The 15,900-nt window shown below is 34.1% G+C and overlaps 1 protein-coding gene across 1 annotated transcript in view; it reads right to left on the bottom strand.

Moving 5' to 3' along the window:
• Window positions 1-6,176, bottom strand: part of LOC143252750 (rho-related GTP-binding protein RhoE-like) — a 68,384-nt gene extending 62,208 nt beyond the window's left edge. Inside the window, exon 1 of the mRNA XM_076505374.1 lies at window positions 5,908-6,176. The gene's annotated coding sequence lies outside the window, so the exon portion shown is untranslated. The remainder of the gene's footprint in view (window positions 1-5,907) is intronic.
• Between the last annotated feature and the right edge of the window lie 9,724 nt (window positions 6,177-15,900).

The raw sequence follows: 15,900 nt of genomic DNA on the forward strand, positions 1-15,900 counted from the left end.
ATCCCACTATTTGTTGGCAAAAGAGTAATTCAAGAGTTGGCGGTGGGTGGTGATGACTAGCTGCCTATCTCCAGTCTTACACTGCTAAATTAGGGACGGCTAGCGCAGATAGCCCTCGAGTAGCTTTGCGCGAAATTCAAAAAATAAAAGACAAACATCTTGTCATAACTTCCACGTTACTTAATAACCATGAACTCAAGCAAACATTTCGTCAATATTTTTTCGGTAGGTCTGGTTGGTTGTTTAAAAAGAAACATGCATTGAGTTATTTGCAATGTCCACTGTGGAAAAAGGAACCCCGGATTTTAGCGTAGGAAATCTGTAAACTTACCATTGTCCAACCGAAGAAAATTATCAAAAGAATACAATCTATTAATTTGGTAATATAAAAATGTTCTCGGGTTACAAGTGTATTAATCAAAATCATCTTATGTGTGAAAACCAAAAAGGAATTGTATTTGCCAACTTAAAGGAATGGAATCAAAATTAGCGGCCAAACTGGTAGCCACTCTTATAACAATGATGAATATTTTACCGCAAATATTCATTCGATAGTTAGCCAAGTCGCGTTTTTGTTCAACTTTGGGCACGATAGTTGATAAAATAAAACACACAACCTAACTAGCTAAATACTTATCAATGCTATAAGTGTAGCTATCAATTTTTACCGCTAATTTTTATTTCATTTTTTTAAGTCACAAATTCGATCCTTTTTTGGCTCACCATTTTATCGCATCTAAGGTGTTTTTTTTATTACATATTATGATTATTTGTCAATACATACCAAATAAGAAGGTGACACACTATAGTGACCCACATTAGATTCAGGATCATAACTCTATTATTCGGAACATACCTATACTTTACAAAATCAAATAGATTCTTTAAAATATATGTGGTGGTAGTTTTTTTCGACTCTAAAAGAGTGTTTATAGTCTCTTTTATGGTAACGTCACGGAATTTAGATTAACAGTTTCCTGTCATCACCACATGCAATCAAGCATCATTATTTGTATTTGTGCTCAAAGTTTGGCAGCGAATAATTAATAATAACCATTCATCCTTATGATTATTTTGAAAACGTTAGCTTGTAATTGATAATTTCGGTTGTTTAGCCTAACAAATGCTTGTATTTGTACGTCCTTTCACCTTATAGTTTCGGTGCCCAAAATCGGCCGTCTTTAATTCGAATGACAAAAAAGTAAAAACGTTCCAGACCACTTTTAGTTGAAGCTGCAGTGAAAATGTTAGACTGAAGCTCACGTAACTTCTTGCATTAGCTCGGGCAAATATTTTCGTTAAATTTTAACCGTTTTTGATGAACGACTTTGAACACATGGCTTAGATTTACACCAAATAAAAATCCTAATTGTAGATTTTAAAGATCTACCAGTCTACGAGATTTGAAAAAACATCCATAAAATTAAGTATGTTTCTATATCAAATACAGTTCCGTATCTTCGATGCGAAGAAAGAAAAAGACATTCAATCAAAGGTTGAATTTTTATATCTCGTGTAGTTCTTAATGAATTGCCTTGAAATATGGTATGTAAATTAAGGGTCTAGTAGAGCATATCCACTGAAACATACGATAGTTTGGACAACCACAGTCCGAGATACAGAAAGTGAAAAGTCACTACATTATTACTCCAATTAATAACATAGAGTGCCTCTTTGAGGTTGTCTTTTTGTGTTGATTAGCACGATGGTCATTATCGTACTTTGAATATGTGTTTGAAAATGATATCACCAACCAGTTAACACTCATAATTACTTTAGAATTATCTGCTCTTTATTGTCTCAGTTGCTTTATTTTATCTGCCATCAGGTTTATTCCACAAAGTTTTTTTTAATGAAATTAAACCTAATGAAGTGTTTCACAGTAGTACAGGGGTCATGTCGGTAGACTTACATCACCCTAAGTCGGGTTTCGATACTCATCATGGTCAGAGCACCAATATTCTGTTGTGCAGCCTTTTGCTTAAAAGTGTGTGTTTTTTCTTTCAGCAAAGTCACATCTGGCTATCTGCCTAGTCCACTGAGAGTAATCGATCCGCTGTTTGTATTGTTGTAAATTCGTAACTTACCGCTGTACTAGCGGGGTACTTTTGCTTAAGAAACAAACAGCAACCTAATGAAATACTCTGTATGGAACAGTTTCTACCATTTACCTAGTGTTCTTTAATAATGTGAATTCAAAGAAGAAATTAGTAACTTCAGTGGTGAATATGTATATCTTATTCTAATTGAGCTAGTTTTTCATTTCTGCCTAGCAGCTACGTTATATCGTTTGGCGCTTGTGCGGTTATTGTCTGAATGATTGCCATTTCTGTTCTCTGCTGCTTATGGTAATATAATTAGTCTGACATTTGATAAAATGTAGTTAGAAATATTTATAATTTTTGACAACTACTATTCCTTTTAATATCAAAGATATTTCGGTTTTGGGTTTCATTCCTTTACAATATCAGTGTCATAATTTGGAATGATAACAGACATAAGTTGGTATAAATACTCACTTTCGGTCAGTTTAACTATTGTTTAATTATGTATATCATTGTTTTTCAACATTCTGATTGACGTCATCAATCTACATATAAACGTAAGTGGCAGTAATGGAAACATATGAGCTACTATATACACAGCTGGCCAAAATCTTAAGGCCAATGAACATAAAGAAAAAATATACATTTTGTGTTGTTAGACACGACCACTTATTTGAGTAGAGCTTCGAAAGATAAAAATAAGAAAAGGGAAAATAAAAATGAAAACTTTTTTGGCATTTAATAGGGAAAATGTGAACACTATGAAATTAGCCTAAATACTAGCTGGTCAAACGTTTAAGACTATACTAAAAAGAAGTCCTAAACAGGGTAGGAAATGCTCAACAAGAGGTCTCAGTAGTGAGTTGTACGGCCGTCATTGCGAATAACTGCAAACATACACTTTGGCATGGTCGATATAGGCGTTTGCAGAAGGCTGGCTGGAATGTTATTTCAAGTGGTGAAGATGGCTTCACAAAGATCATGCATTGTTTGGAATTGACATCCATTTCTATAGACATCCTTTGCCATCCACCCCCAAATATTTTCAATGAGGTTCATTTCGGGCGAACACACTGGATGGTCCGAAAGAATCACGTTATTTGCCATGAAAGAGCCTTTTGTCCTGCGGGCATTGTGGATTGCAGCGTTTTCCTGCTGAAAGATCCAGTCATTTCCACACAAGCGAGGACCTTCAGTCAATAAGGATGCTCTCTCCAACATGCCAATGTAGCCAGCTGCTGTTGGACGCCCCTGTATAACATGAAGCTCCATTGTTCCATGGAAGGAGAAAGCACCCCAGATCATGATGGTACCTCCTCCACTGTGTCGTGTAGAAAATGTCTCCGGTGGGATATCATTATCGTGCTAGTAATGCTGGAAGCCATCTGGACCATCCAGATTATTTGTTTCTCATCAGAGAACAAAACCTTCGTCCACTTTTCTACGTTCCATGTTTGGTGTTTCTCAGCAAAGTTTAACCGAGCTGTTTCGTGGTGTGGCAGGAGGAGTGGCCTTTGAAGACGTTAATGGCGTTTAAAGCCTTTCTCTCGTAGATGCCGTCTTATTGTTCTTAAGCTGTATTCTGCGTTCGTAAGAACCTTAATCTGGTTCGACGATCGGCAAGTTTTTGCCGGACAACCCGTCGAATCCTCCTGCTCAACGCCGGCGAAATTTTCTTGGGCCGACCACTTGAAATTCTCGTTCCGTATCCCTCAGGGTCTTTTAAGAAACTTGCAACAGTCCAATCTCACCAGCAATGGCACGTTGAGAGAGACCTTGCTTTTGCAGCTCGACAATTCTACTACTTTCAAACTCTATCAACGTTTTAGCTTTTGCCATGTTTTTACCCAATGTAACACAGGAGATGTCAGTGGGAAATGTTGACCACGCTAATGCTTGAACACAAATGACTAAATTTCGTTACGTGTTTACCAATTAACGCTTCGTTTCTGTATGGTTTTAAAATTTTGACCAGCTAATATTTAGGCTAATTTCATAGTGCTTACATTTTCCCTATTAAATGCTAAAAAGGCTTTTTATTTTTATTTTCCCTTTTCTTATTTTCATCTTTCGAAGCTCTACTCAAATAAGAGGTTGAGTCTAACAATGAAAAATGCATATTTTTTCTTTATGTTTATTGACCTTAAGATTTTGACCAGCATTGTGTGTGTGTATATACTCGTACATACACACACTTACTTTCTTAGGGACTCATTTCGCATGTGACAATAAATAGTCAGAACTAGCGCCATCTCTCGTCTCTTTCTGTATACTTTAAATAATATCCAACAATAACGAATTTAATGCTACATTATAAATACGGATATGATAACGAACAATATACTTTGTGACTAATAACGTTTGGAAATGGTTTGAATGGGTAAGAAAAAATTTTATTACAAGTTTAACATACCTGATGATGGCAAAACCTTGTCGAAACGGCCTACATTTGTTACTATGTTGAGCTTATAATACTTTTTTTGTTACCAATTCAAATGAATAAGCGTGAAAACTAAAGTTGGTTGAGACTTGCATAATGTTAGGGTTAACAAACGGTATTAAGGAGCTTTTTTCAACCAGTTTTAAAACAGACACCATGTAAAACAAGTTAGGATTAACAAGTAGAGAGTAACAACTTTGCAGACAACAGATACAATTTTGGTTTCCATTTGGCATTTCAGAAAGTTCTTTTCTGAAGTTTCAAAAATCTGAGATTTACGTTGATATTTTACAGACCTTGTTCTTCGTCAACTACTTAAAAGGTGGGAAGATGAATACGTCATTAATTCTATTAGTGATTTTCTCACGACTTAAGTTGTTTGTTCCTCAGACAAACAATCCAAACTTCACAAGCTAATTAAATTAGGCCTTTTTTAATTTATGAAAATTAAAAGAGGCACTATCTACAACAGTTCATGCTCTCTACCTTTCCAAAAGATGGAACTCATGTCATGATTGGAATAATTTTGTACCTCATCCTTCTGAGGTTAAAACTTGTATAATTTTGAACCCTTTCAAACATTCCACTTAAAATTCGATTTTTACATCATCATTCATTTAAACTCGTCACTTTTCAGAAGTGAGATCTATAGCTCGTTTTTGTCTTTACAGAAGCAAGACTTACGAAAGTACGAGAAAATTTTATCTCTCGTCTTAGTTTCAGTAACTAAGATTCAAGTCTATTCATATGTTATTGTGTTTACCTTTTATATATGGTTAGAACGCGCCATTTTCAAAACTTAATACCTAAGTCGAGAAGGGTGGCCAAATTGTAAATGAAAATATAAAATTAAAAACATTAATAGAACTTGCTAAAGAAGAACTAAAAACTATAGCCTCCCCAGTGAATGTTACTCAAATTAAAGCTAGGAAAAAAATAAAAAATATATAAAATAACTGAAGAAAATATAAATATAAACTCAACTGTTGTCGACAATGAAGCTGAAGCTACATTGTTAGACAATGAAAAACTAACAACTAGTAGCATAAATGTTAAAAACCACACTCTGGATATTGAAACAAACAAAAATTTGGAACCAGACGAAACAAATTCTGACGACGAAGGCTCCACACTAGTGAAGACTAGAAGTTAGATAAAACAAGAAAAACAAACACAGAAACACACACACAAAAATGTACCTAAATTACCAAAAAACGCCATTATCATACAAGGCATACCAGCAAATTACAACCAACCACAAATAGCAAGGGAAATATTCAGGTGTAAACCTAAAACTAACATTACTAATATTAAGCGTCTGTCTCGCGGCGGGGTCCTCGTTAGCACCCGCTGACTTAAATATATTACTGAAAGAATGGCCTTCAGACGCTTTTAAAATAAGAAACATAACTATACACTTACCTGGAGCTAGGCCAACACCCAAATCTTTCGTAATCAGGAACTTGCACCACTCTATCTACATGGACGACATTAAGGATGCATTAAGTGACCTAAACATCAAACACATTTCAGTGGAACAAACAATTTCTAATAAAACTAAGAAACCAACTAATCTAATTAAAGTAGTTACAGAAAATACCCAAGACATAACCCAGCTACTAAATAATGGTATCACAAATACACAGTAGAACAAACCAAAACACCATCAGTGGTTGTCACACAGTTTTACCAATGCCAAAGGTTTGGACATGTAGCAGCAGCATGTCAAACAACTGCGCGCTGTGTAGGTTGTGGAGAAATTCAACACATAATACAATGTACCAAACTAAACCCCAAACCTAAATGCTGTAATAATGCGGCAAATTATAAAGGATGCCAAAAATACAAATCTATTACGACACACTAATACGAACTTAAAAGTCCAAACATGAACAAGCCACAAACAAACAAAATCCAAGAACAATCAAAATGAACTACTACTGAAACACCACAAAACACAAACACGCAAACTCATATGCTGCAGTAGTCAAGAAAACATCATTCATATAGGAAAAACCATCAACAAGTAATGAAGATTTACCTAAAACAACTGAAGACACACACAAAACCACTCCTGTGAATATTGAAAACACACTAACCAATGCCATTACTTCTACCTTTTCTGAAATATTTACAGAATACACAAACCCAAATAATGAAAACAGTCTAACAGATATAATCATTAAAATAATTATGAAAAACATTGAAAAATACCTACCACAAATGTTAACATACATCATGAACTCTGTTAATCATTGATAAATTCACACTACTACACATCAATATCCAGGGTGCTATTGCTTTCAACACATCTCCCCGTTAAATTTGTACATCTGATAAAATCAAAGTTAAATAATAATAATTAGTAAAATAGTGCTAAAAATAAAACAGCCACCTACGTACTAGACGTAAAAATAAATAAATAAGAAATATGAAAGAAAAATATAAATGGACATTGCCCTGAAAAGGACCAGTCAAAGTTGATATTTCTACATATTAATCAGTCAATTCCAACAATGTAATGAAAGAAGGAAGAGGTCTGGTGTACCTGACCCTCCAAGGTATACAAAAATGTATATATATACCCAAACACCAGAGAGAGAGAGATGTTAACCAATGCTAGAGAAATGTGACACTTTATACCATTAAATTAACACCAAGCAAAATATTTGTTAAATATAAGAGATACCTCTACTAGCGGAGGACCTCACGGTGGGTTAGCGGTAATTTTGCAAATTTAAAGCACTGAAATTCGAGGTTCGATTCCCGTGGTAGCCATAGCGCGAATAACCCATTGTGTAGCTTTATGCTAAAACAATAACAGTACTACTTTTGCCTTACCATGTGCATATGCAAATAAACTAAATATTCGCTCTCTAATAGAATATGAATGTCCAATTACTTTCAACTCTTCAAACAGAATTAAAAATAAGACTCAGGCACAATAAAATAATTAAGGCTGGCATTAATACTTCCCAAATTTACTCCAACAAATTATCTGCATAGAATATGTAACACTGAAACAACTGGTGAAAGACTAACCTTCCCAGCATTCAACTACTACAAAAAAAAAAACAGAGAAAAGAAACCCCCTGACTGCTGCGCTTCACACATTAATAAGGGCACCATATAAAACATCACCATAGAACGCATATCTAGCCATGAAAGCATACTAAACACTCTCAATGGATATCACTAATATAGTAATATGTTTTTCTTTGCACCTCTGCGCACAGGAAAGGTAGAACATTTGTCGTCTGTCCTTTGAAAGCGGGCTTTCTCAGGGTTCTCCCCTTCCCCCCGATCTAATTCACTGACTCATTTAAATTTTACGATCTTAGCAACGGCATTGGATTTATAAATCCCAGCCACCAGGAAGTCCCATTAAAAAGTCTGTTAGATTGATGGTTTTTCTGGACACTACCGACTTGCTTCTTCTAATCTTCTAATTACCTTTAAACAAACTCCAGACCATGAAAGTTGCCTCCACCATCCTCGATGCCTCTAGCTCCGATCTCGACCTTCACCTTACCAGCTCCGTCCGGACGTTTGCCGAGTCTTTTACCGGATCTTCCAATTATCAAACACTAAAAACCATAGGCATTCTAATCATTAAATCCCTCGAAATCTCTATAACACATCCGCGAACGGGGCGATGGAGAATAATCATGTCCCTGAACACCCCAGTTTTGAAAAGTGAATTTTTTTACCTCAAAAACTAAATACTTGTCATAGCGGTTGTTGTTGTTGTTCATAAGACATGAGATAGCGATACGTATACATACAGTCCGTATGAACGAAAACTCTCCTTTTAGGTATGGTGTTTTGAGATGTCTTTTACTCCCCAAAGTAAGCCAACATTTTTTAAGTCTTATCCATTCAATTTGCCTTTGTCCAGAGTTATTGGTAGAGAGTGGTATTTCTCAAAAGAGGGGTAAATCAGTAAGAACTGGTGAATGGGGATTGGATTTCATATTTATTTTGAGTGCTTTATAATCTATACTTGTATGTTTGAAGTTAGTACGACGGGGTAGGGTGGGTACGATTATCGATTCTCAATTTGTTGATTACGAGCTCAAACCCCGTCACCGAAAAAGCTACAGGTTTTAACTTGAGGTCTTTGTTACGTGACAGTTTGGTTTATTTTGACAAAGCTACTCGAGGGTTATCTGCTTCACCTGATTATAATTAGTCGTGATACACTAGAGTGAAGTTAGCTAATCAACATTACCTACCACCTGTTCTTGAGTTTCTTCTTTATCACCGTATAATTGGAAGTTGATATATAAAAGTGATTTAACCAACAAATTATAAATATAGTAAAAAAACTAAAGTTTTTCACTTTATTTTACATTATAACTGATGAATACAAGATATATATTCTAGCTTCAACCAGTGAAGATCACTGTTATGTGTTAGGACATAACATTATTCATTATTATTCTAAAAAAGGAAAATTAGTAGCTTTGATCAATTTTATGTAACGTACGTTTTTCCATTAATGAATTTATTTTAAATATCAAAAAACTTAGTAATAAACAAATTGAAGTATACGTTCTTATAAATTTATTTAAAAAATAAACTGTCAAAACAGCTAGTTTCATTTTAATCAACAGTGCTTATTGTTGTAGTACTCGAGGTAAAGAAAGAAAATTTAACCCTTCTCAATACAGAAATCCATGTATCAATGAAAGCCAGCCACATCATCACTTTGAAGGTTCTTATTTACATGAAATACTGTAATACATGCAATAAGGGTCACTTACAACACATGTGCAGTGAAATTTGTACTCGTACTATTTATCTTAAGAATGTATGACAAATAATGTTAATTATTTACATTGGGAAGTGTTATTTATTATGGTGGAGACAAAACAATTTTGCGCTATTTTTAGTCATTTTTTACCTTATCTCAGTCTAAATGAGTTATGGGATTTTTTATACCGTTGTAAGTCTGCAGACGTACAACTGTGCCAGTGGAGAACTAGGGCTAACCTGTTCAGTTCCGTAGACAAGATAACTCGTCCAAGCCGATCGGTAACACAGTGCCACGGACGAGTTAATTCGTTCTCAATAATACCTAACTTCAACGCTAGATGTCAGCACCATACATGAATTTTACCTACTTACAAATTGTTTCACTTTCGATCCAAAATGGCATTACGAAAAAAGCTACAAAATGAAGAAGCATTAGAGTTGTATTTTGAACTTGGTTCGGAGTTGCCGTAGTAGTTGAAATACTTGGCAGTCAACAGGTTAAGGACATTACAAAGTGTAATAACATTCTGAAACAAGAAAAATATTGTTATGCACAACCTACGTCACAAGAAAGACTAGCATTTGTACAGTGCAGAAAAATTTGGAAAAACGTTTTCTTTTTTGGATTTTTCAGACTAGTTCACTTTTGCATCACAATTAAAATTCAGAAATAACATAGTCATTCATGCCATGCAAACTTTATCCCTAAATTATTATACTTAGTCTTCCAATGTAAATTCTCATTGTAAAATAAAAACAGAGGAAAACGCAAGTCAAATTGATGTCTTGTAATTTAAGATTTGTATAAGTGAACACAATAACGAATAACAGTGTTATATTAATATAAGAAAACAAAACCTATATGTTTAGTATTAGATAAACAAAGAAAAGTTACTAAAATATAACTTATGCTACATAGTACAAATACAACCATTAATGTAAATGTTTCCCAATATGCGTGGTCGTCGACACTCCTAACCAACTGTAAAGCTCAATAACACTATGAAGTGTTAACTTGTCTTAAGTGATCCAGTGCTAGATACATCAAAGTACGTAATTTTTCAGTAAGAATAAACATTTAATAAATTCCAGTTCACTGTTTTCGTGACTTTTTTTTTCTCTAAGCGGCTCTACCTCTAATAAAAGTTTTACAACGTCAACATTATTTGACGTCATTTATTTAGTTGGTACTTCACATACTCTTGAAATCTATAAGATGATAATTATATGGAAATCTAAGTGAATTAGGAGCTTCATTTCACTTATAAAGAGAATTCGTATCAGATTTACAAACACATCTTGAGCTAGGCGACTCGACATGACTATAATTTGTGTATATGTTGTATCCAGATGAAACAGTGAAATTCAATTAACTTTCCAATTATATCTGACTACCTGATAGCGCTTATGCAGGTCTTCTCTCTGTATAGACAACTTGAAGGCAGTGTTTCGTTTTCAAGCAGATAGATGAGAGATGTACGTTTGTAAATTCTTCGTTATTTGAACTATATCATTATGTAATTTTATTATCAAGTGATTATCTCAGATATTTCAGTATTTGTTTACCAGAGTTGTATGTTTTATTTTGTTGTTTCTTATATCTTGTAAGTATATGTTGCTATCTTACGTAACTACACAGAAAGCTGTTTGTTTGTTTAGAATATTCATACAAAGCTACACAACGGCTCTCTGCATTAGCCGTCCCTAATTTTGAACGAGTGTGTGTGTGTTTTTATAGCAAAGCCACATCGGGCTATTTGCTAAGTCCACCGAAGAGAATCAAACCCCTGATTTTAGCGTTGTAAATCCGAAGACTTCCCGCTATCCCAACGGGAAACAGTTTTGAACGATAGACCAGATGAAAGAGAACTAATCAACAGAAAACACTGCCAGCTCTTGGACTATTCTTCTCTGATTAAAAGGTGAGACCGTCACTTTTATAATACAACTTTCAAAAATTGCAAAGGCTAATTTATGGAGAACGGGACAGGAACCATAAACTTTAGGATTCAAATTCCACTTACCACTACGTAACTTTCTGCTAGCTCAGAAAGGAAAGAAAAATATAAAACTACTAAATTTTTCTACTCTAAATAATATGTATAGAAATAACAAATAATAAATGGTTGTTTTTGGTCTAAAATATAATTGTACCCGTTTCTAGAAATGAAACGCATCCACAGGTAACATGCCAATTATGATACATTAAATGTGTATAAGAGATAATATACATGTATGTTTGTATGTATATATGTATGTAAGTACAATAGTACTGTCTGTTTTCTGTTATATGTACGTATAACTAACTAAGTCGCAGGATGTGAATGGGTCTTCACCACGATTGGTATGAAGGCTTATTAAGTACACGCTGGGTTACAAATAAATTTTTAGTTTTACGATTTTTATGAGCGTTTTTGCATTTTTTTACCACTATCTCACCTCCTCTGGAAGGATCTTCACCAAATTTGATAGGGAAGTTCAATGCGTCCATGGGAAGATACATACAAATTTGCAGTTTCGCGTTTTGTGTTTTACAGTTTTTCTGGACGTTTTTGTGTTGTTGTTTTTAACAATCACATAAAAGGGAAGCAACTTTTCATGTTTTACAATAATCTTTCTTTAATAATTAATTTACATAATTTCCGTCCAGCGGACGGGCACTCCAGCTAGTACATATATGTATATAGACATACAAACCAGCTGTATTAACATTCGAAGATTTTATAACTGCAGTTAATGTTAAATAAATAAATAAAAAACGTGTAAAGTCTCCTTTTCAAACCGTTAAATTGAAAATACCCTTTTCACGTCATGGTAAGCGTATCATAAGATACATTAAAATATTTGTATCCCCTGTCATATGTCTTCAAACTTACAAACTCTTTCAATACCAAGACTTGATAGAACAATAATCATACATTTAAAATCTTTAAACCTTAGCATCAAAATGAAATATCAAAATTTAACTTCTTTGCTCTTTAGTCTAAACTGACTGATGTCAGCATTAACAATGGACATAAAAAATAACAACTACGGTCCTTTGTGATATCTAATTGACAATGAACGCAACAACAAAATAATAATAGTATATCTTATGTCACAGCCCCTCAGTGGTTCAACATTAGAACTGAAGCTTTATAATGCTAAAAACTAGGTTTATATACCCATCGTGGGCACAACAAAGAGAGCCTAAAGCGTTTCTTTGTGCTTAACAATAAAATAAACAAACCGTCTGTAACGCCAGCGTTGACAACGGCCATATATAATATAAATAACGACGCGTTTCTATGCAATACTCAGCGTTGAGAACGGACAGACGTAGCGAAAATTTAAAAACAGCAGGTTTCTATGAGACATGAGTATTTAGATTGGGCCTACGCAACGAAATAGAATAATGACAATGTAGTAACGTAGTAAATCACCAACGTGGTAAACTTAACAAATTATTACAGCATAGGAAATAGAACAAATTAAGTTTGAAGTTTTTAAAAGTAAAAAAAAAGAAACAATTGCACAAAGTTGGAAAAGGTGTATGTAACGAAAAAGAAATTAAATATTTATAATAAAAACACGAGTGTGCCGATCAGAAGTGAATAAAAATATTTACAATAAACAACAATACAGAACCAGTAACTAACAAATTACGTTTCCACTTAAGAAAAGAAGAATTATCTGTCCACGCATTTTATAAATATTTATAATTTTCTCCCAAAAAAATTTAGTCTTGGTAGTTTCCGACAGTTTATAAAACTATTCATTTCTGGGCTTGAATGATGATGAGATATATATTAGTGAAAATGTATATAAGACTTTGAATGGTTTGCTTTGAAGTGTAAATGCTTCGAAAACTTTTACATATGTGTCCATATTCCCATTTTTAGTCTTGAACTCGATGGTACAATTTTCTATTTGGTCAAAAGCTATTGCAGCTCAACCCTGATGATTTGCTAATCATTTCTTTACCTGATTAATATTTAAGAGCATTTGTTATGGAGTCATCCAATCTTAGACAAATGTGCTGTGCTGCTCGCTCTCGTATGTATGCATTCCTCTTTAACATTCATGACAGTTGGGAGGAGTTTTGTTATGCACCTAAAATATTAATAGTTCATTTAAATGGACGTCTGTATCATTCAAGCGATTTATCAGTTTATGGTCCAAAAGCAACCACCTCTTCTCAAAATTCTGAGATAGAAAAGACTGCTCAGTGATTAAAACTCTTGCTTAGTAATATAATTGCTACTTGAAAAAAACGTTATTAAAAGTAATACATTTGAAAAGACTCCGGGATACAAACGGACACATTCAGGATTTGTAAGAACCTTTTGTACAATTTGAATAGCTCAGTTATGTTCTAAATCGTAGTCACCCACTGAATTTTACATATACTGATTAGGACGTTCGGCTATATTTAGTCTGGATTTTGATGATTCTGTGTCACAGCAGATAACCTATTGTGACTTTGCTATAATAAAAAACAACCACATACAGTTCTATGAAATCCCTATTTCTCGTGGCTCCTCTTCTTAAATCCTATTCTCTCTCAATAGAATCTGGAGTTGTATTCATTCATCAATATATCTGGGTCATAGAGGGGATATCTTCCTTTTTAGCAAGTACTGGTTCAATAATTTCAGCTGCTGTAGCTGGTGAATATATTAATGTTATTCGTATTAACACTTGCTGAAATATATTCACCATAAGACTTATTTTAAGCAGATAACGTGGTAATTTTATCATTATCCCTGCTGTCCTTCCTTCACAAATAGCTTGAAAACTTCTTTTAAAACACATTACATGCTCCGTACTTTTAAACATAAATAAAAAAAGTCACCATCAGACAGACAAAAGACTTGCACAAAAAATACATGATGACATGAACGAATAATTACTTCACTCATATCAAACTATATTAGGCTTAAAACAGTTTTACTTATTTTTTATTGATTGTTTGGAATTAAGCACAAAGCTACACAATGGAATATTTGTGCTCTGCCCAACACGGATATCGAAACCCAGTTTCTATAGCTGTGAGTCAGCACAGTGTAGCACTGGGGGCCTTATTTTTTAAACTAGCTTATGTTCTATACAGAGTCAAATTATGTATGTGAAAACAATCACACTAACAAAATACTCTTACGAGATACGTCATACTAAAACCTAATTAAACAAGATATGTTATCTTGTTTAACTAAATGAATTAACTAAATGCAAACTTAATATAAGTGATAAGCCTAAAAAGTTAGTTGACAAACTAATACAAAAATACTAAAAAAAGTACTATTACGTTAATAAGAGTAAATTAATAATTCTTAAACTGAAGTGTAAGATTCAAAATGACCCTTTGAGTGAGGCACAGACGTTTCTCAAAATCTCCTTCTCTAAAATCTATTATGACATTATTTTTTTAGCTTGAATGCCAATGCAGAATTTTAAACCATACGTCTTTTCTCTCGGATGTTTAAGACTAAAAACCTTAGAACGAATGTCCTAATCGTCATTCCTTTATTTTGTACTGTCTATAAGCATACAACGTAGCATGTGTTCACTCCTTTATCCTTATACTTTTCAAAGGCTTGTAAAACTTTAGACAAATCTCTCTGTTTTGTAATGCTCAAAAAGCAAGTAAAATGACCGATTTGCCGTATTATTTCTTTACTGTTCAAAGGATGTAAACATTTAGACTGAGTCCCCTGTTCTTGTACTGCACAAAAGGTATGAAAAATGCCTGATTCGCATTCTTTTTCTCGTACTGACTAAAGGCATTTAAATGCCATATTCATCTTTCTTCTTCTTGAACCAGAAAAGTTATGTTCATCATTTTGTAAATGATGAAAACAATTTTACAATTCTTGTTTGTTAGAATACTTCATGTTGTGTAACTGAGTTTAGGAATGTAGAGGGCGTTCTTACTTAGATGTTTGATTATATTTATTAATATACGTAGAAATGTGTTCCTTTGTATTGGTTTATTTTGGGCTTGAGTTGTTGTATAAGTAAGGCTTCTTTAATTTTGCGTTTATTTATGTTTGTTTCTTTATTTAATATTTGGATGTTTTCTATGGATATGTTGTGTCTATTTGATTTGCAGTGTACGAAAACGTGTGAAGGTGATTTTTTGTGTTCTTTGAATCTGGTTTCCATTTTTCTATGAAAGGCTACATGACATCCTTATCTAAAAATTTTGAAACCACCACTATAAGTAAAGACTGAATGAAATGAACACTAGCTTGTTCTAACAGGCCCAGCATGGCCAGGTGGGTTAAGGCGTTCGACTCGTAATCTGAGGGTCGCGGGTTCATCCCCGTCGCACCAAACATGCTCGCCTTTTCAGCCGTAGGGGCGTTATAATGTTACGGTCAATCCCACTATTTGTTGGTAAAAGAGTAGCCCACGAGTTGGCAGTGGGTGGTGATGACTAGCTGCCTTCCCTCAAGTCTTACACTGCTAAATTAGGGACGGCTAGCACAGGTAGCCCTCGAGTAACTTTGTGCAAAATTTAAAAGCAAACAAACAGACCTTATAGTTTGGCTGCTCTAAGTCTTTAATCTGAATAACAAAAATTAAAACCGATCCCTTTTTATCCTCAAATGAAGCTGTTGTAAAAAGTACTAGACCAATAGTTCACGCGACGTTTTGGGTAAGCGTATGCAAATA

The sequence above is a fragment of the Tachypleus tridentatus genome, chromosome 6 (assembly GCF_004210375.1).
Source record: "Tachypleus tridentatus isolate NWPU-2018 chromosome 6, ASM421037v1, whole genome shotgun sequence".
Taxonomy (NCBI): domain Eukaryota; kingdom Metazoa; phylum Arthropoda; class Merostomata; order Xiphosura; family Limulidae; genus Tachypleus; species Tachypleus tridentatus.